Source organism: Pinus tabuliformis, chromosome 8 (genome assembly GCF_031772625.1).
Source record: "Pinus tabuliformis cultivar Carrire ecotype Pingquan chromosome 8, CPIR1, whole genome shotgun sequence".
Taxonomy (NCBI): Eukaryota; Viridiplantae; Streptophyta; class Pinopsida; order Pinales; family Pinaceae; genus Pinus; species Pinus tabuliformis.
This window is the reverse complement of record NC_142294.1, coordinates 248,576,538-248,597,572: the sequence shown is the minus strand read 5'-3', so window position 1 is coordinate 248,597,572 and position 21,035 is coordinate 248,576,538.

The following is a 21,035-nucleotide window of genomic DNA, read 5'->3' as shown; positions in this document are numbered from 1 at the left end:
ATATGATGTAACTAACTTGTTCAAATCCAACTCTAATTTTTGGGTGTAAGTTTATCAAGGTAAGCTCTTGGGGCTCAAACCTGAGTATGTCTCCTCGTGCTTTTTTCTATCTAGAGTTGTCATGACTTCATGACATAGATGAATTTTAGAGTTTTTCAATGAAATTTCAGTGTTTTCCAATTGAGCGTAGCAATAGGGTAGTATTTTTTACTTTAGGCTTCTATGATCCATAATGTTTAGATGAGAATTTTTTCAGAGAGTTCACATCGAATTTTTTGGAGCCAACACAAGCATTCAAAAAGTCAAACTCTATCAACAAATTCCCTTCCACCTAGGGCTAATATTTATGAGTTTAGACTTGTGTGATCCATAATGTTTAGATGAGAACTTTTTCAGAGAGATCACATCGAATTTTTTGGAGCCAACGCAAGCATTCAAAATGTCAAACTTTATCAACAAATTCCCTTCCGTGTAGGGCTAATATTTCTGAGTTTAGACTTTTGTGATCCATAATGTTTAGATGAGAACCTTTTTGGAGAGATCACATCGATTTTTTTGGAGCCAACAAAAGCGTTCAAAAAGTCGAACTCTATCAACAAATTCCCTTCCGTGTAGGTCTAATATTTATGAGTATAGAATTCTATGATCCATAATGTTTAGATGAGAACGTTTTCGGAGAGATCACATCGAATTTTTTGGAGCCAACGCAAGCGTTCAAAAATTCGAACTTTATCAATAAATTCCCCTCCGTGTAGGGCTAATATTTCTCAGTTTAGACTTATGTGATCCATAATGCTTAGAGGAGAACCTTTTCAAAGAGATCACATTGAATTTTTTGGAGCCAACACAAGCATTCAAAAAGTTGAACTTTATCAACAAATTCCCTTCCGTGTAGGGCTAATATTTTTGAGTTTATACTTTTGTTATCCATAATGTTTAAATGAGAACTTTTTCAGAGAGATCACATTGAATTTTTTGAAGCTAATGCAAGCTCAAAAAGTCAAACTTTATCAACAAATTCCCTTCTATGTAGGGCTAATATTTTTGAGTTTAGACTTCTGTGATCCCTAATGTTTAGATGAGAAATTTTTTGCAGAGATCACATCAAATTTTTTGGAGCCAACACAACCGTTCAAAAAGTTCAACTTTATCAACAAATTCCCTTCCGTGTAGGGCCAATATTTCTAAGTTTAGAATTCTGTGATCCATAATGTTTAGATGAGAACTTTTTCGGAGAGATCACATCAATTTTTTTGGAACCAACGCAAGTGTTCAAAACGTCAAACTTTATCAACAAATTCCCTTCTGTGTAGGGCTAATATTTCTGAGTTTAGACTTCTTTGATCCATAATGTTTAGATGAGAACCATTTTGGAGATATCACATCAAAATTTTTTGGAGCCAACACAAGCATTCAAAAAGTCAAACTTTATCAAGGAATTCCCTTCCTTGTAGGTCTAATATTTTTGAGTTTAGAATTATTTGATCCATAATGTTTAGATGAGAACTTTTTTGGAGAGATCACATCGAATGTTTTGGAGCCAACGCAAGCGTTCAAAATGTAGCTATGAAAATAGGGATTTATATAAGGGTTTTATGGAAATTTAGAATGAAAAGCCCTATATTAGAAAACTTAGAAAACCAAAACCCATTTCTCAGACCCAAGTCAACAACTTGTTGTTTTTTTCCTATAGTGCAACAAGAAAACATAGTGTATGGGGGGGGAAAGTTTATTGATCCTTGAGGAAAACAACAACAAGATGTGAGGCTCCAGACCATTTAATTGGAATGTTAGGATTCAAAATATGGGTGACAAAAAAAGTTTTGAATGCTTGATGTAGGTAACAACATAAAACACAACGAGTGAAAGAAAGCACAACGTATTTTTCAGACACAACAAAGAAAGCACAACAAGCTAGAAAATTTGAAGTTTTCAAGGTCAGCTATGTATTTTATTCGATTGGTAAGGTCAAATTAAACAACATGCAAGAAAAACCATTCAAGAAATGATGAATTGGACCCTAGAAGTAGTGATAACCCTTTGTGTTGAAGAAACACAACATCTGTCTCTAAGCGCAACACCTCCCTTGTAGACTTCGTGCAACGAACTTCAAATGATGTCTAGGAAACTTTCGATTGAACCAAAAATGGATCTCCAGTATTTTAGATGCTAAAATAAATTTTTTAACTCCCAAGGTGACCAAACCCGACTTTAAAAGATAATCATTGCAATTTGGAGCTTTAATGATGAAATCGAAACAATTGAAAGAAGCGTAGCAGATGCCTCATAACCGTTGTACTAGTGGTGATGTCATGGCACAATATGATTTCACAACCTAACTGACGATCTTGACCCCACTAATTTGTGCCAATGAAGAGAAGACAAGACTCACTATGACCTCACTCATGATCTTGTATATGACATGACCCTGGACTTACTTGACTCAATCTTTAGGAAATCCATAACTTTTTTTACCTAATCTTACACACACTCTAACATAATTACATCAATAATGAAATCTTTTATACTTTACTAAGACCAATAGCTTGATCTCTAAGAGATCATAGCAAAACCTTTGCACATTTGCCAAAATAAATTTGAAAGACTAAACTTGTTTTTGACTACTATAATATAGGACCTTAACATGGTCATTATATTATCTAATTTGAAAATATTAATGAACAACCAATTAGTTATAGAAATTAACCAAAAAACTATATATTTAGAAAGAAAATTAATATGTAAAATATAGAAAGGGAAGAAAAATCAAACTAAATTAGTATTGTATTATTATGTAATAAGAGTGAATAAAAAGACTAATTATGATTATATATAAAATTATATATTATTATATGATTATATAAATTTATAAATATGATAAAAGAGAAGTTCAAACAGAATGCAACTAGGTTCTAAGATTTTAATTATTCCAAATTTTATTATAAATAAAAGAATGGGGAGAAATAACATTTATATTAAGCACAGAGAATTATAACCATATAAAAAGGGACAAGAGGTTTGACCACTATGTAATATATAATAATAATAAAAAGGGAAAAATTGAAGCAATTAAAAAATCAAGATATAGGTTTATGAAAATAAATTTAATATAACAAAGAAAAATATAATATTATTATATATATCTTAATATCTTATAATTATAATTAATAATTAATTAAAAGGAAAATAATTATGATATGTTATTATTATTTATTAAAAGTTGTTAAATGTATAAAAATCTAAAAAAAAAGGAGGATATATATGTATATATCATCAAGACGAGAGAGCATGAATCCAACTCTTACTTAATTTCTAACTATTGTCTCTGTTGAGATTATTCACCTGCTTCTCAATTTCAATGGCTTCCCTCAACCTCCTATGATGGAAGTGATCAATCCTCGTGATGACTTGAGAATCCTCAATATAGACATGGTGCTTAGTTTTTCCATATGCTTAGCTATAGCTGAGGAGTGGGAACATCTGTGTTTAATGTCTATTGCATGCTCTTAAATTCTTTTATTAATGATGCAACCAATTTCCCCAATGTAAGGAATTCCATAGGAGCAAGGGATTAAGTAAACCCCTTGCATGTCTTTATGGTTTATTGAGTCCTTAACAAATCTAAGGGAGCTTCTGATGGTAGAAAGAGGTTTGAAGGTAGCTAAGATTTTATTCTTTTTAAGAATATGAGAAATCTTATCAGTGGTCCCATAGATGAACGTAAGTTGAAGATTGGAAACCAATTCATCGTGAAATTTTTTAATACTAGGTTCTCTACCACCTCTTTGAAAATCCATGAGCCCTTGATGTTTGTTATAGACATTATTCTCGAAAACTTTCAGAAGATGGGATTTATCATATTCTAGGTTATTATCATCAGAAATTCTAAGAGCCTAGGTAGCAAGCGTATTAAGAACTACAAATTTATGCACTGGAAAATGATGAGAACTGGCATGAAGATATTGTTCCACATGAGTATTTTTTACAAAAAACTTGGCAAGACAAGGAACCATCTTCCATTCTAGAGAGGAGACATCAAGGAAATGAAGGCTACCATAAAATTCAATCTCCATCATGAATTTGATGGAGTTTTATTGAGAATCAAGATAATGAATCTTGTTCCAAATATTATTTCAAACTACCATGGTCTATTATTACTTTGAAGTGTCTTCCTATTAGGTATTTATGTAATTTCTTAACTACATATAGTGGCCAATATTTTTTTCGTAGTGTCTGAGTAAGTTATTTCCTCTAAGTTCACTACTTTCAAAGGCAAGGGTTCTTCCTTCTTACACCAAAATTGCATTAATGCCATGGCCCAAGGAATCACACTCCACAGGGAAGGTTTTTGTTAAGTTAGGCATGGCCGGGATGGGAGTTGTACACATAACCTATCTAAGTTTCTCGAAAGATTTGTTTACTTCTTTAGTCTAAGAAAAGTCTTCCTTCTTCAATAATTTTGTTAGAGGTGTTACTATTTAACTATAATTCTTGAAAAACATGCAGTAATATCCTATCAATCCTAAGAATCATTTGAGTTCATCCAAATTCTTTGGGATTGACCATTCCCTCCTAGCTTTGATTTTGTTATGATCCATTTTGACACCTTCATGACATACAATATGACCCAAATATTCCAATTCTTGAACCCCAAAGGCACACTTGGAATGCTTTTCATATAATTTTTTATATTCCAATAGTGGTAATACCTTGCCAACATGTTGTACATTTTCTTGCCCGTATGTTTTAACCCTGTACAAAAATTACCTGCAAACGAATTCTTAAAAACAAAAAATATACAATGGTGAGAATATAAAACAAATACACAGTGATTTCCCATGGATCCCAAAACGGAGACTACTAGATTGATTTTTCATTATATTTCTTTCAATATTACAACACATATATCTACATGTCGAAGCGTTCATAAACCCCAATCCATTAACCTTGGATTAGAAAATAATTGTAGTTCCCTTGATTGTATATACAAGATACTATGTGAAGAAAACCATCATGCCCAAATCCATGTGAAAAACACATGCACAAAACCATAGGTAGGTCCACTCACCTAATATAGGATCCAAAGAAAAAATTCCTAGGGCACCCCACGCAGGGGTGCTACCGCCCCCTGAAAACCCCCCGACAAGGGGGCTTCCGCCCTCGCTGCACCCAGATAGTCATGGAAAGAATATAACACACACCCAACATCGCCAAGATTTCTTGTAGATTAGTATGTCATCAAAAAATACCAACATAAATTTTCTAAGGAAGGATTTGGAAAAAGAATTCATCAAGCTTTGAAATCATTAAGGTGCATTAGTAAGTCCAAATAACATAACCAAAAAATCATAATAAACTTCATGTGTTCTAAAGGTTGTTTTGTGAGTGTGTTCTTACCTCATTTTTATTTGATGATTTCCTAAACGAAGATTGAAATTAGTAAATAAAATTGCACCATGCAATTTGTAGAATAATTCATTAATGATAGAAATGGGAAACTTGTCTTTGACTGTCATTCTTTTGAGTTGGGTAACACCCATATTTAATTCCCATATTGTAAAAATTAATGTGTAGATTCAAAATTGCTCATGAAATTTACTAAATCACAAGACTTGAAGCTACTCTACTGATCTGTGAAAGTTACTTCACCATCTAGAGCAAAAATCATAGACATGCAAAAGGAAACATCACACATGCACATATTTATGTAGGGGAAAGCAACTACTCAAAACCCCTTACTATCTACATTTCATTAATCAGAGAATAGAGAAGAAATACATATGCTTGCTCAAGCTTGAGCACCCCCTGCAAGCGTATAGTCTATCCCTCTACGTGACTGACTGACTCCGGCCAACACTTAGCCAATTTTCAAGCCCTTGAAGCTCCTATTTCGTTGTGTTGTTCCTCTAAGAAATTGGCCCCTATTATTTAGGAATTTCCCACTATTGAATTGTGCAATTCCCTTGGGTCCTTCCTATGCCAACATGCACCACCTGTACACATTAGAATATGCTACAACTAATAGTACACATCCTTTGAATCTATATATCAACCGAGTAACTCAAATTCTATTCTTGCAACAATTATTTTGGGTGGAATGATCAGTTAACTGGTTGATTACTGAGTGTGGTTGAAGTTATACTTCCACAACTTGACCTCCACTAGTTCTTCTGATAATTAGAACTAGTTAAATTGACAATAACTCAAATTGACTAAGATAGATTTCTATAAATTAGAAATCAAACATACTAAACAGAACTCAAGATTCCCCAACTCAAATTAACTGAGTTAATTGAGTGACAATTTGCATGTCACCTCAGTTAACTACCTCCAATATTTCTGCTAAAATAGAAATTCAAATTTTCTCTAGTTTGGCCAAGGCAAAGCCAAACTGATATTTTCTTGCTGCAATTTCAAAACTCCCTATCAGCAAAAGGTATTATCAACCACCCCTATCTTTCACCTATGGAAATCGGACTTCCATCTTGACAAGGCCTTTGTTAAAATATCATCATCTTGTTCCTCTATAAGAATGTACTGCAACAACATAATCTGCCTCTGCACACAATCTCGTAGATGGTGATACCAAATATTAATATGCTTGGATTGATCGTGAAAAATAAGATTTTCATAGAGTTTGATACAACTCTTATTATCACAGTAAATCACAGTACGACCCATTATCTGAACAAACAAGCCAACAAGTATTCTCATCCAGATCACCTCACATGCTGCTTGACTTGTAGCCATGTATTTTGCTTCTATTGAGATGAGTGCTACTGATCATTGCTTCTTGTAGTACCAATAAATAGTTATGGACCTAACACTGAAAATTTTACCTTATGTACTCTTCTAGTCTGATGGACTTGCCACCCAATATGCATCTGTGAAGCCACACAACTTCACTCCCTCTATCCATTTGTACCATAGTCCAAACTGGGTAGTGCCTTTGAGGTATCGTAGAACATGCTTAGCTACCCTCCAAAATAGTTTGGTTGGCCTAGCTGGTTGACTTCAAAGCACATGTATGGTCATGTGCTCATAAGATACATGAGTGAACCCACCAACTATAGGTATATAGTCGCATCCACTTCCTCACTTGAAGTGGTATCCTCTTTCTTCTAGTTGGTTACTAGAGGTGTCTCCATGGGTTTGCACCTATCCATGTAGAACCTATGAAGTCTCTCATTGGCATACTTTCCCTGAGAGACAAACAATTCCCCATCATCTTTTCCATACTTCCAATCCAAGGAAGTAGTGCATGAGACCCATGTTGTTCATCTCAAACTCTCTTACAAGGCCCCCCTTGCAAGATCTGATCGACTGCTCATCACCAGTCAAAATGAAGTCATCAACATATAAAAAAAATTCAACAATTTACTTTCTACCAAAATATGATAGAGGTTTTCATCCACATCACTTTTGGTGAAGCCCAAACCGGTGAGATAGCTATCGATCCTGGTGTACCAAGCACAAGGTGCTTGCTTAAGTATGCACACATGAGACTCTCGACCAAAATTCTTGAAGCCTTTTGGTTGCTCGATATGTACCTCCTCAATGACTCCATTGAGGAATGTTGTTTTCACATCCATCTGGTGGATCTTTTCACCCCATCTGTGCAACTAGAGCAAGGATTGATATGACGGATGAGTACCTTGCTGCAGGAGCAAGGGTCTCCTCATAATCAATCCCCTCAACCTGAGAGTCCCCCTTAGCCATAAATATGGCCTTGTACTTTTCTATGCTTCCATATGTTGCATGATTCACCTTCAAGATCCATCTCGAAGCCACAACTGATTTGTTTGTAGGTCTTGGGACCAATTCCCAAACACTGTTCTTCACAATGGATTCATACTCCTCCACCATTACGTCAACCCATATGGGTTTCTCTACTGCTTCCTTGAAAGAGGATAGCTCAATCTCTACTAGCTCAGTTATTAAAGCCATGTAGCTAGTGTACTGATCTAGTGACTTCTCTTCCTACGCTGATTTGAAGAAGCACCCATATTCTCCCTTGCATCCTGCACAAGTCTCTCAGATTCCCTATTTCTCTTCCTTCCTTCTATGGATGGTTCTAATTAAGTGGTTGTCTCCACTCTCTGCTCCTTAACTTGTGGCTGCTCCACATCATCCCAGGGCTCCTCCTTTGGAGCTAAAAGATCCTCCTCTAATGGGATCTGAATCTCCCTCTCAAGAGAGCACCGCATAGATTTGTGTTCATCAAATTTTACATCCCTTCGCACAAGTGTCATTTCCGAAGGATGGAAAATACACACGGTTGTAACATAGTTACCGACCAAACAAAAAAATTACCTAGTACCCGTTATTTTGAGGTAGCAAAAAATCACTTGATTTTGAAAAATGGTTATTCAGAATACACCTTTTTTTTTAGCATATTTTTGGCACTTCAAATTTTTTGATGTATCAAGTATGAATAATTTTTTTCAATGTTAGTGATTTTCACACTGATTTTGAAAAGTGTTGATGCAACATCAACACATTTTTTTAGAGGGCTTATTTCTGACACTTTAATTTTTTATTTTTTATTTATTTTTTAAATTTTTTATGTATAAGATGTGAACATTTGTTTTTGTTAGTGATTTTGATATTGATTTTGAAAAGTGCTGATGAGCATCAACCTCTTTTGTTTAGAGGGCTTATTTTTTACACTTCAAATTTTCTAATGTATTAAGTGTAGATAATTTTTTTTTAAATGATGGTGATTTTCATTTTGGTAATGAAACATACAAATAAAAATAAAAAAATGACAAAAAATATAAAAAGAAAACAAAAAATCTAAAAAAAAAAACCAAAATTAACTTGTAAAAATAAAAAAAAATGAATAAAAAGTTTACGAGAAAAAAATTTAAAAAATTTTAAAAAATAAAAATAAAAAAAAAATTATTAAAAAATAATTAATAAAATAAAGTTTATATATATATATATATATATATATATATATATATATATATATATATATATATATATATATATATATATATATATATATATAATTTAAAGAAAAACAAATTAAAGCAAAAGAGAAAAATATAAAACATTTTTTTTAAGTTAAAAAAACAAATAAAAAACTTATTAAAAAATAGAAAATTTCAAAAAAAAAAATAGAAGAAAAGTTAAGAAAAATAAAATAAAATTAAAAAAGAAATCAATTAAAATAAAAAATTAAAAATATTCACATTAAATAATTTAAATAAACAAAATTAATAAAATAAAAATTTAAGTTTTTTTTTTAAATTAAAATTATAAAAATAACATAAAAGAAAATATAAAAAATAACAAATTAAATTATAAAAATTATAAAAAAAGGATTAAAAAAAATTAAAAAATGTTAAAAAAAATAAAAAATAAAAAATTAACCACCGCACCCCCTCGCTCCCCTCTCTCCCTTCCCCCCTCCTCCCTCCCTTCCCCCCTCACCCCACCCTCACCTACCCACCACCCGTCCCCACCCCACCCCTGCTCACCCCTTCCCTCTCACCCCCCCCCCCCCTCCCCTCTCGGCTCTTCCCACCCGATCGATCCCTCAGCTAACGGCCAAAGGGTTGTAAGTCGATTCCCAGAATCGGCCTACGGCCCTTTGGCTGAGGGCTCGGGTGGGCAAGGAGGGCCGAGAGTGGGGGGGAAGGAAAGGGGTGGGCGGGGGTGGTGTGAGGTGGCGAAGGTAGTGGGGGGTGAGGTGAGGTGGCTAAGGGATGACGAGGGTAGGGTCACGAGGGGGAGTGAGGCGGTGGGGTGGTTAATATATATATATATATATATATATATATATATATATATATATATATTGGTTAATATATATATATATATAACCACTATATATATATATATATATATATATATATATATAAAATAATTTTTTTAATTTAAATTTTTTAATTTTATATATATATATATATATATATTAATTTTAATTTTAGATTTTTTTTTTTAACTTTTTATTTTTATTGTCATGAATCGTCCCTTTGCCACCCCTGGCCAGTTGGGCCTCGGGGTGGTTGATGAGCTTTAACCTTTTTTTTTAAGTTTTTACCTTTTTTAATGTTTTATTTATTTTTTTGGAATTTTTTTTTTTATTTTATATTATTTTATTTGGTTTTTATTTTATTTTACTCTTTTTTATTTTTTTTCATTTTACATTGTATGGTTAATTTTATTTTTTTTTAATGTCATTTCTATATAATCTTATATTTGATTTTTTTTTGTCATGTTTTTTTACGTTTTATTACTACTTATTATTTTTTAACTTTTTTTCTAATATTTAAATCTTTGTTTATATATATATATATATATATATATATATATATCTATATATAATTTTTTTGTAGGGTCTATGTTGATGCTTGTCTAGCAACCCGATCCCATTATGTGCAATTTGATAGTTGATTTTAAATTTTTCATTATAATAAATCGAGTCTGCCCCACAATGTGTTAATTTCATGGTTGGTCTTTATGTTTTCATTACAATGGGTTGATCTCACATAAATTGCACCCAATTTGATAGTTGGTTTTTAATTTTTTTTTTTCTCAATGTATCAAGCTGTCTTATGCTAAGATTTTAAAATCGCTATACATTTAGCATTTAAAAAAATTACTCTTGGTATAATAACTCTTTCATTCAGGTGTTCATTTTTAAAGTTCTTTTAGTCATAAATTTTTCCATAATGTCATGCTTGAAATATTTTGAAAACTTAATATTGTTTTGTAATCATAATCTTTGGTTTTAATTCAATGGTTGAAAAATTGTCAAGATTTTAATGTTTTTCTAAGTTGTGATATTTTATCTTTAATGCTATAGTTGAAAATAGTTATAAGTATTTTTTCTTAGCACCATGCCTATAAATTGTTAGAATTTTAAGCTTTTTCAAGAAAGTGATATTTTAATTTTAATGTCATGCTTAAAAATCATTGGAATTTTAAGGCTTTTCAAAGACGTGACTTTTTATCTTTAATGTCATGTTTGAAAATTGTTGGAAATTTAAAGTTTTCCATAATCATGATATTTTATTTTTAACGTCATTATTAAAAAATGTTGAAAATGTACCCTAAAAAAAGAAGACGTTATTCCGGCATCAACACTTTTCGATTTCAAGGTGTTTTTTGCACCAAACAAAATGGTTTTTATTGTTTTTTACTGTTATTTTTAAAAATATTGAAAATTTACATTGAAAAAAAATGGTGATGCGGAATCAACACTTTTTATTTTTGGGTTATTTTTTCATGCTTTTTTGGGGTTTTTGGGCTCGAGTACCCGTTTTGAGGTAAGAGTTCCTGTTTGATCAATAACTATGTTTTGTTATGGAGAGGTTCTATGTAACCCAAAAATATCCACAACTCTGCTATCACCTCTATCTTCTTCCTTGATTCCTTGGAGACATGGCAGTACATAATGTCTCCAAAAATCATGACATGTGACACATCCATATTCCATCCCAAGAAAGCCTCCTCTGGTGTGATCATTCCAAGAATCCGATGAGGACTCATGTTCTGCAAATAGATTGTTGTGTTGCATGCTTCATCCCATAAGTGCAGAGGTAGGCTTTTGTAACACCCTCCTCCCACATTTACCCAAGTTAACTGGTCCGCTAGGGTAAACATGTGACAAGGGGCTACTATGATGTGATTCAACTCCCCATGAATAGTTAAAGAAGTGGAACTGACCAAACCAAACTATTCTGACCTTCCACACATGCTATAGAACGTCCTAGAGCCAACCAACCCGTCAAAGTGATCACCCCCTGAGACAACTTAACATTCCCCTGAACTGAATCCCCAGTCACTTCCATGACAAGGCATGCATGTGATTGATGCCTTCAAGTCACTCCCACAGCAAGGGCATGCCAGCGTATATGGATATTTTCAGCTAGTTCTGAGCCAATGACCTCGAATTTTGTGCCACTTTTTTAGGGCCAAGATTCAGTCCATTGCCCAAAACTTCATGAACACTTTAAAAATTATTAATAACATTGAAACAAGAGTACTAATGAAAACATTTAATCAATGACTTGACTAGACCCCTACTAGCCATGACAGGGATTTCAGTAAACATCTCACAAATATGCATTCTACATGTCATAACAACATATTTGTGCATATGGTCTCATACTTATCGGAGAATCATAAGGAAGCACTGATGTATTATCACAATAGCTACATTATCATCTATTAGGTCATATATCCATTGTTCACTCATTTGCAAATCAAAAAATGATGGTAGCCATACATCAAGTATGTCATAAAACATGCTCATAACCAATATATAACCAACAAAAATAACAAGGATATAATAGCCATAAAAAACACATATAAAGAAGTATATTTACCCATCAAAGACAAGAGGAAAGACGCTCTTATTAACATATGAAAAATGCAACCAAGTTTGGGACTTCCACGTACCACCCGACCATAGATTGGTTGAACCAAATCTTTCTTATAGCCAATCAACCCCATGTCATATTCCAAGCATTAATGTGCAATCTCATGGAAAAAAGCAAGAAAAACAAAACTAGGGTTTCTAGAGGCAAAATCACCTCAACCCTCAACCAATGATTCCACCTCATAGCTGAACATCACTAACCATCATTAGATTGGTATCTACCCAATTTGTCTAGGTCTCTAGAGAATTTTTTACAATCAGGGCTTCCATGACTAGTAACTCAACCCATAACTATTGTCGGGCTTCTAGAGTGTTTTTCCAACAAGTGATCCGGTGATGAAATGTTAGCTCAAAAATGAAAATTCCCAGAATATTTTGAAACCAATGTCAATTCAAAGTGTTCATCGTTATGAATCCAACGACACTTATTTCATCTCAATCTGATGTCGTATTTTTTATTTTCATGATAATATAATAGAAGCTTCTATAACTAACCCAGAAAAAATATAAACATGCTTATAAACCCAATAAAATATCTAAACATTAAAAAAATATGTACAGTGAAACAACAAATCTTACATATATTCTCAAAATCTCATTTCCAACTTATAAGGTAAATTGCAAACCAAATTTTGAGGGCTTCAACTCTCAAAATATTAAACTGAATGGATTGAAATATGTAATAGATTAAAATTTGCATGGATGGCCAGGAATAGAAGGTAATTTTAATGAACCATAGATAGGTTGTAGTTAGTTCTCTCTTCCAGTTGTCAACCCCGAGCCAGATTCCAGAGACTAAGGTGGTTTTGTTCAAGGGATTGAACACCAACTGTTGATTGAAACAGGGACTCTAGAGGTTCTCCCACGTCCATCCACCAATCAAATAACTGTTAGAAAACTCTAAAGGGAATTGGGAGGCCTGCTACCTCAACCCTTTAGCTGTTTACAATGATTAGACACCAGGGACTCCACCCTAAAACCTAGAACAAAGTGGTTCCATCCAATTAAAATTTAAAACAAGAAAGTCTCTGGAATTTCCTTGAGGAATACAAGGAATAATCCCTCCATCCCAACCTTCAAGGCACTCTAGATAAAATCATCTCCACCCTCTAGCAAATGGGCAATCGAGAGGCCATTGTTCTCACCTGAAAGAACTTGTCATGCTAATCTTGCCAACTAAAATCAATTATTCCAGGTACTTATTAGTTGTTCACTTTCCAGATACTTCTCTACCGCGATCTTTTTTCAAAGACTCCTCCTGCAATTTTCCATGTGCCACCTTGCACGATTCTCCCATGTTTGAATATGTTGCATCCTCCTTTCTCTCCTCTTATTGTTGACTTCCTCATTTTTCCAGCTACCTACACAACCCCCCAAACTCAATTGATTTTCATCCTTTTTGTTGGCCAAGTCCCCCAAGGCAAGCATGGGCTCCATACTTCTCTTGCAATCCCATATATTATGAACTCAATTCATTAAAACACACAACAACCAACTTTCAATGGTTGTCCATACAATTTATATTTTCCAGTCGTAAGAAAACTTACATCATCCCAAACAAGCAACCTCCCCAGTCTCTAGAATATGTGTCCCTTACTCAACCCAAACTTTGTTAAATATTTACATGAATTATTTACAATGTGTTCACAAATGGAAATGAACTAGGGGTTGTCACACAAAATTTTAATTTAATTAGTAATTTTATACATGAGAAGTAGTGATTTAACTTTTATGAAATATTTATGGAATATTTGTAGTAGTCAAAATAGTGGGTTGAGACATATTACAAAAGTAGTTATGATGTTTTTGTTTTTTAATTTTTTTTTGTAAGATTGGTAGGACCTTTTCATTGTTTTTCTTGAAAGGAAGGTTACATACATAGATCAAATCATTAGGTGGCCTCAACCTGTGCTGTGGGAAATGAGATATGTTGGCCACCATATGCACAGAATGTGGCTCTAGCTTGATTCATCACCATATGCATGGAAATGAATAGTACTGGTCCATGCATCCTCCTTAACCACCACCTTGATTCACCACCATATGCAAGGAAATTGAGTCAAAACATGGAAGTTTCAAAACTGTTACCTATTTTTGGCTCTAGCTTAAATCATGTGCTAGGATCCCACATGTGTGATTTGGGTGTATTCCAAGTATCGTACTAGCATATTAAGCCCATGTGGAACTTAATATGTGATTCTTTGAGGAAGAAAAACATATTTTTATAATTTTGACTTTCTTCTCCATTTGTGCAGGTGCAGAATTGAGTATCGAACTACTGAAATGGTACTGAACTAAGTATTGAATTGCCAAATTGTTTCTGAGCTGGTAGAGAAATAGAAATTTTCATATTTTAACATGCTTCTTGGCCACATAACCATATTAGTAAATTTCCATTTATAAAACCATATTAAATACATGTTTAATCATTAAAAAGATAAGAAATCCATCATAATTAACCAAAAGGTAAAAGAGGTACATTTAGCGGAAGTTGGAGGTATAATTGTTATGGAAAGTGTCAAAAATGCGGGAATACAACTTATGAATGGAGACTTTATATACTGAATGATATGACATATTCAGAGCCCAATAAATTTCCATACAATTTATATTTTCATGTAGTAAGAAAACTTACACCATCCCAAACAAGCAACCTCCCCACTGCCTAAACTTTGTGTCCCTTACTCAACCCAAACTTTGTTAAAATTTTACATGAATTATTTACAATGTGTTCACAAATGGAAATGAACTAGGGGTTGTTACACAAAATTTTAATTTAACTAATAGGTAATTTATAGATGAGGAATAGGGATTTAACTTTTATGAAATATTTACGAAATATTTGTAGTAGTCAAAATAGTGGGTTGAGACATATTACAGAAGTAGTTATGATGTTTTTTTCAATTTAATGATTTTTTTGTAAGTTAGCAAGACCTTTTTCATTGCTTTTCTTAAAAGGTAGGTTACATACATAGATCAAATTGTTAGGTGGCCTCAAGCTACCTAATAGGAAACCAGATCTATTGGCCATATAACTGTATTATATGCCATCCAAATCTAAAAGAGTTTGATACTATCAATCAAAGCTAAATATGTATGAATGTCATGATTCTTGTTATATGCTAAATATCTGAAGTCTGAAACTATAAATTGAAACACTGCATATGGAAAAATATGAGTCAAAATTGGAACATCTAATCCACTAATCTTTAGAAGAATCCACTGGGGCCGGATACTTCACACGAGAACCTGGAAGTTCTGACTGAGGGATGCATGGAATGTGTCTCTCAATGCAGCTAAGTCGTCCATTTTGTTGCTGCAGTTGGAACTGGATCTGTTGTGGGTATTTTTTTTATTTCCACGTGTCCATATTCAGCCTTAAGATAATCACACAGGGAAGCAACCAAGGCTTTGGCTATGAGATTCTTCATTATCCAATAGAGATAAACAATTTGTTTATATTGGGAAAATCTTCTGTGAGAGTGACCTAGGTCTCAAGCCAAATCTTGACAATCACCCAAATCGACATCTGATTCTTTCGTCTGTTGATTCAGTTCAGTCTCCCACCTCGAGATTAATTGATGGACTTGTTCTAGAGTGCCAAAATAAAAAAATTGAGTTGCATAATGTATAAAGCTAGCGATGGTTCGATGAAGATGATTTCTAGAAGGATAAGATTAGGGTTTACTGGCCCTATGGTGCCACCCATTCCCTCTACCGTGACCATGACCTCCTCTGGTCGACGATCTGAGGGAAGATGAAGGGAAGACCATGACTTTAATGACCAAAAAAATACAAAAATGACTCATGAGATGGATAAACCCAAAAATGGGCATGACAAAGGCCAACACACAGATGGTGTCTGAATTGATAATCTACCACTTTATCGACACTAATTGACCTTATAAGTATTCAGGAAGACAAATAGATGGCTGTGAGATAGAAATTTATCAACCAACCCAGAGATTGAATATGGCTTATAGAGTGGACAGAGACCATCCCCGTCTCGTTTAGACAACGAGAACCGAAATTATTAAACAAAGAAAGGAGGGCTATGTTCCAATTCCTGATCATCAAAAAAACCCCAAAACTATCGGCATAAGCACAATTACAAACAAGCCATCGAATAAATCCAATGAAATTCCATACCGAAGCCTTTAAATACATTCCCATACGTGAAAAATATAATTCCAAAGTATATAGAAACAACAGACGAATCCGCAGACAAATCACCATACAGACCCATACTTTCCTTCCTCCTTTCACAGGTTGGTATCTCATTGATGTTGTATGTCATTACCAGGATTTGCTAATAGAAACACACAAACAGAGACCAGATAGGGGAAAAAACAATATAGGAAACTACCAGAGGGACATACCCGCAGGAAAAAACCTCTAAAGGAGCCGATTCCTCTGGATGTGGGTGGCAAACCAATGTATCCTCCACTTCTTTCTGATGTCATCAGCTCAATTCTCCATCAACCAGGATCTCTCTACCTTATTGATAGTTATGAAACCTTGATGAAACAACTCCATTCAAGAATACCAAACAACTAATAATCATGCCACCTTCCCCCTCGGAATAACTACTACACATGTAGCCTGCCAGCTATTGGAATTATGATACAGGTGTTGTCCTTGATAGAAACTCACTCAGATGACAGTTCATAGTGCAGTAGGTTAACACTCCAGAGATTGAAGAAAGAGAGTAGTTTAAGAAGTATACGCTGGTTCACTTTGTCCAAACAGCGTATACACGCAAGTTAATAGAACAAAAGGAGTGTATATGTATATACACACTTTCGTAGGAGGAAAAGTACGTACATGTTGGAAAACCAAGGTTTTGGTCCGAGGTATTTAGTCCAAGGCATTTTGGTCCAAGGTATTGATCCAAGGTATTTGGTCCGAGGTATTGACCCTAGGTATTTGGTCCAAGGTATTTGTCCTAAGTGGGTTTGGTCCAAGGTGCTCGAAAAGGCCTAAACCTATATAAGGAGGAGAATATCATTAGGCCAAGGTGTGAAAGTAATGAATATCTTATGAAGATTGAGATCAAAAGAAAATATGCATGTTATGGGTTTATGGTGTTTTTCTTGATCTGAACTAAGGATGAACCTTAGTGGTTGATGGGGGATGAGATCTAAAGATGGATCAGGAGCATGAGACCTAAAATGAATTATTATTATATGGTTTGATCATGGATAGTCTAGATTTGAATGCTAACACATGATTTACACTGTAAATGTTCTGATCTAGGTATGACTGAAGTTTGGAATAGTTGTGATGTTTTAAGTTAGCATTTGAAGATCTGTACGTTGGTTTACTTTGGTAAAAGCACATATACATGCTAGTTCGGCACATAAAAGTAGCGTATACATTATGAAATATGATATTTCAATTTGTAGTTGGTTATGGTCGTTGATGCAGAATTCTGGGTTCTACTCTGTGTTCTCGTGACTGTGTTCCGGTGATAGTGTTCTGAATGTTCAGTCTGATTGATTTTGTTTTTCTTTAGTGATGATGGGTTATTAGTGACTGGTTTTATAGCAATGGTGATTGCTTTTGAGCTTCAATGTTATTGATGGGGCCAGTATGAAAATTTGATGAAATGAGGCCTTCAGATTGTGGTGTTGTGTTCTAGTAGTATCCTGTGTGAAAATTTATGAAACGTGGTCCCTAAAGGAAGAGAAAAGGTCGTAGCCTTCTATAGGCTGGCGCCTATGTACTGGTAAACATATCAACCAGTACAATAGCCAGGGGGTTGGAGCTTCCTTCCAGTAGTAGCTGGAAAATGAGTGAAGGTTGGAGCATTCTGTAGGCCAGCGCCTACGTACTAGTAAACAGATTAGCTAGTACAAGCGGTAGGGGGTTGTAGCTCCCTTATAGTAGAAGTTGGAGAATGAGAGAAGGTTGTAGCCTTCTACAGGTGGGTTCCTGTGTTTGGTATGATTCTGCACTAGTACAATATTGTAAACAATTTTTTCTTATATTAAAAGAAGACACCAGCAGGTGGTTTTTGTCCTGCATTGGGTTTCCACCTTAAATCTTGGTGTTCATGTGTGTTTCTTATGTGTGATAGTTTGTTCTATTATTACTGCACATGGTTATTGTTTATATGGTTAATGAAGTATTGATGCACTGATTAAGGATCAACATATGATGAATTAACTGAATCATAAGTTCGTTGGATATACGCTGGTTGCCTTAAATATAGTTGCGTGTACATGCAAGTTACCTTCATTAAAGTAGCATATATAAATCAGAGTATGAAAATAAAAATTTATTGATTTGACTAATACTAATTCAACCCCCCCCCCCCCCTCAGTATTATTTCCAACAATTGGAATCAAAGTAGGTCCTTCAGAAGAAGCTTGATCGCTTGAAGGGAGATCTTTCAAAATGAACAATCACGAAGGCATGGGATCTATCAGACCACCAATATTCAATGGGAACAACTTGGTATATTGGAAAACATGAACTAGACCGTATCTTCAGTCACTTGGAGCTAATGTTTGGGCAATGGTGGAGAAAGGATATCAATATCTAGCAGCAGTCCCCACAGATCCAGCATAAAGGAAAACATATGAAATCAATGTCAAAGTTGTCAATGCCTTATTAGGAAGTCTATCAGAATCAGAATTCGTTAAATTCATGCAACTAAACATAGCCAAGGAAATAAGGGACAAAATCATTCATAGCTACGAAGGTATCTCCCAGGTAAAACATGCTAAACTACAGACTCTCAAAATCCAGTATGAAACTCTCAAGATGCATAGTGATGAAAGAATTTCTAGTTATTTCGTGCGAGTAGATGGGATTATAAATAATATGATAAATCTGGGTGAAGAGATAAAGGAAGCTACTTTAGTTGAGAAAATTTTGAGATCTTTGTCTTCTAAATTTGAGTCAAAAGTGTCTACCATAGAAGAAAAACAGAATCTTCAAACTATTATTGTGACTCAACTCCATGGAATCTTAATTGCCTTTGAAATGAGAAAAGAAGGTCCATCAGATATGAGAGAAGCCACTTTTAAAGCATCAGCAAAGGGAAAAGAAAAGGAAGAGCACAATGAATCAGGACACATTTAAGAAGAAGAAGATGAGGTAAATTTTTTCAAGAAGCTTCAACAGGGTTTCGGAAGATTCAGTGGTAAGATACTATTCAAATGCTTTGTTTGTGGTAGAGTTGGCCATTACACTGCTAAATGCCCTCATGTCAAAGAAAAGATGTATGCAAAAGATAATAGAAGTTATTATACCCATGATGATAGTGATGGCTTGTCCAATATTGATGAAGATGATCAAGAAATTAAACTACTCATGGCGTATGAAAATGATGCCTTAGAAAAGGAAGATTTCCTTAAAGAAATCAATAAACTCAAAATCAATTTGGTAGCAAAGGATACAGTCATAAACTCAATGACACATCAACTCACTAAAAAGGACAAACACAATGAAGTGTTAGAATGTCAAGTAGTAAGTTTAAGAAAATAACTTGAAAAGACAAAGACTCTGAATCTTAGATATGCTAAAGGATCAGAAATGTTAAATGAAATCACCAAAGTTCAGTGGTCGCCTATTATAAAGACTGATCTTGGTTTTCAGGAAGGTCAATCTAGCTCACAAGATGAGGTAAGGAACTCCAATGCAAAATCTGAAATGCTTAACAAGGAGATAAATGGTTAACCCCATCAACAACCAAGGAAAGAAAGACTTCAAAGAAAAACATTTCCACCTAACTATGGAATGGATAATTGTTTATTTTCTCTAACAAATAATGTTGAATATTTCAAATGTCATAATTTTGGACATGTTGCAGCCCGATGCAAAACTAGAATGATTCAATACCATCACATAGAAAGAGCATCAGTTTTTAGGTACTTTAAGGGATATTGTTTTGCTTGCAATATGTTTGGTCACAAAGCTATTGATTACGATAGAAGGAATATGAAACATGCAAGATGCTATGCGTGTAAAAAGTTTGGACATAAAGCAAAGGAATGTAGGAGCAAATTTCGTCCACCATACCAAAAGGAGAAAACATCATCACAATCCAAGGTATTGAAGAAGAAGGAATTATTGTCAAAAAGATGTGGCATAGCTCAGTGTACAGACATAACAGACCCAAGGGAAGTTGAAAGTGTAAAAAATCAGTATTCCAATTCTCATACGCAATTATTATGAAGAGAAGTTGTGTATATACGCAAGTTAGAAGCTACACAGTTGCGTATATGGTGTTTTGAAGAAAAATCATTGGGACAGACTCGGCAAAAGGGGTCTAATATGGTTCAGTAAATTATCAATTATCTATTATGTTCTGATTGATGATGGTTACAGTCTGTTGATGATATGTGGAAGTTTTTTTGGCCCTCATAAGTTGTTAATAGGTTGATGAAGATGCTTTGATGATTCTCACTAACAAATGCAATGATCAAATTTGATAGTAAACAATTGGCACAGGTTCAGGGGGAGCATATGTTTCTAATAATGCATTGTTTGCATTATATTAGAATACCTTGGTACATGATGATAATTATATTGTTTGATCCACATAGTTGTTTGATTCAAGTGACTTGTTTGATGATGGAGATATAGAGGCTGTTGATCTTGATGCCGCTGACAGACGCTAATGGTGTAGATC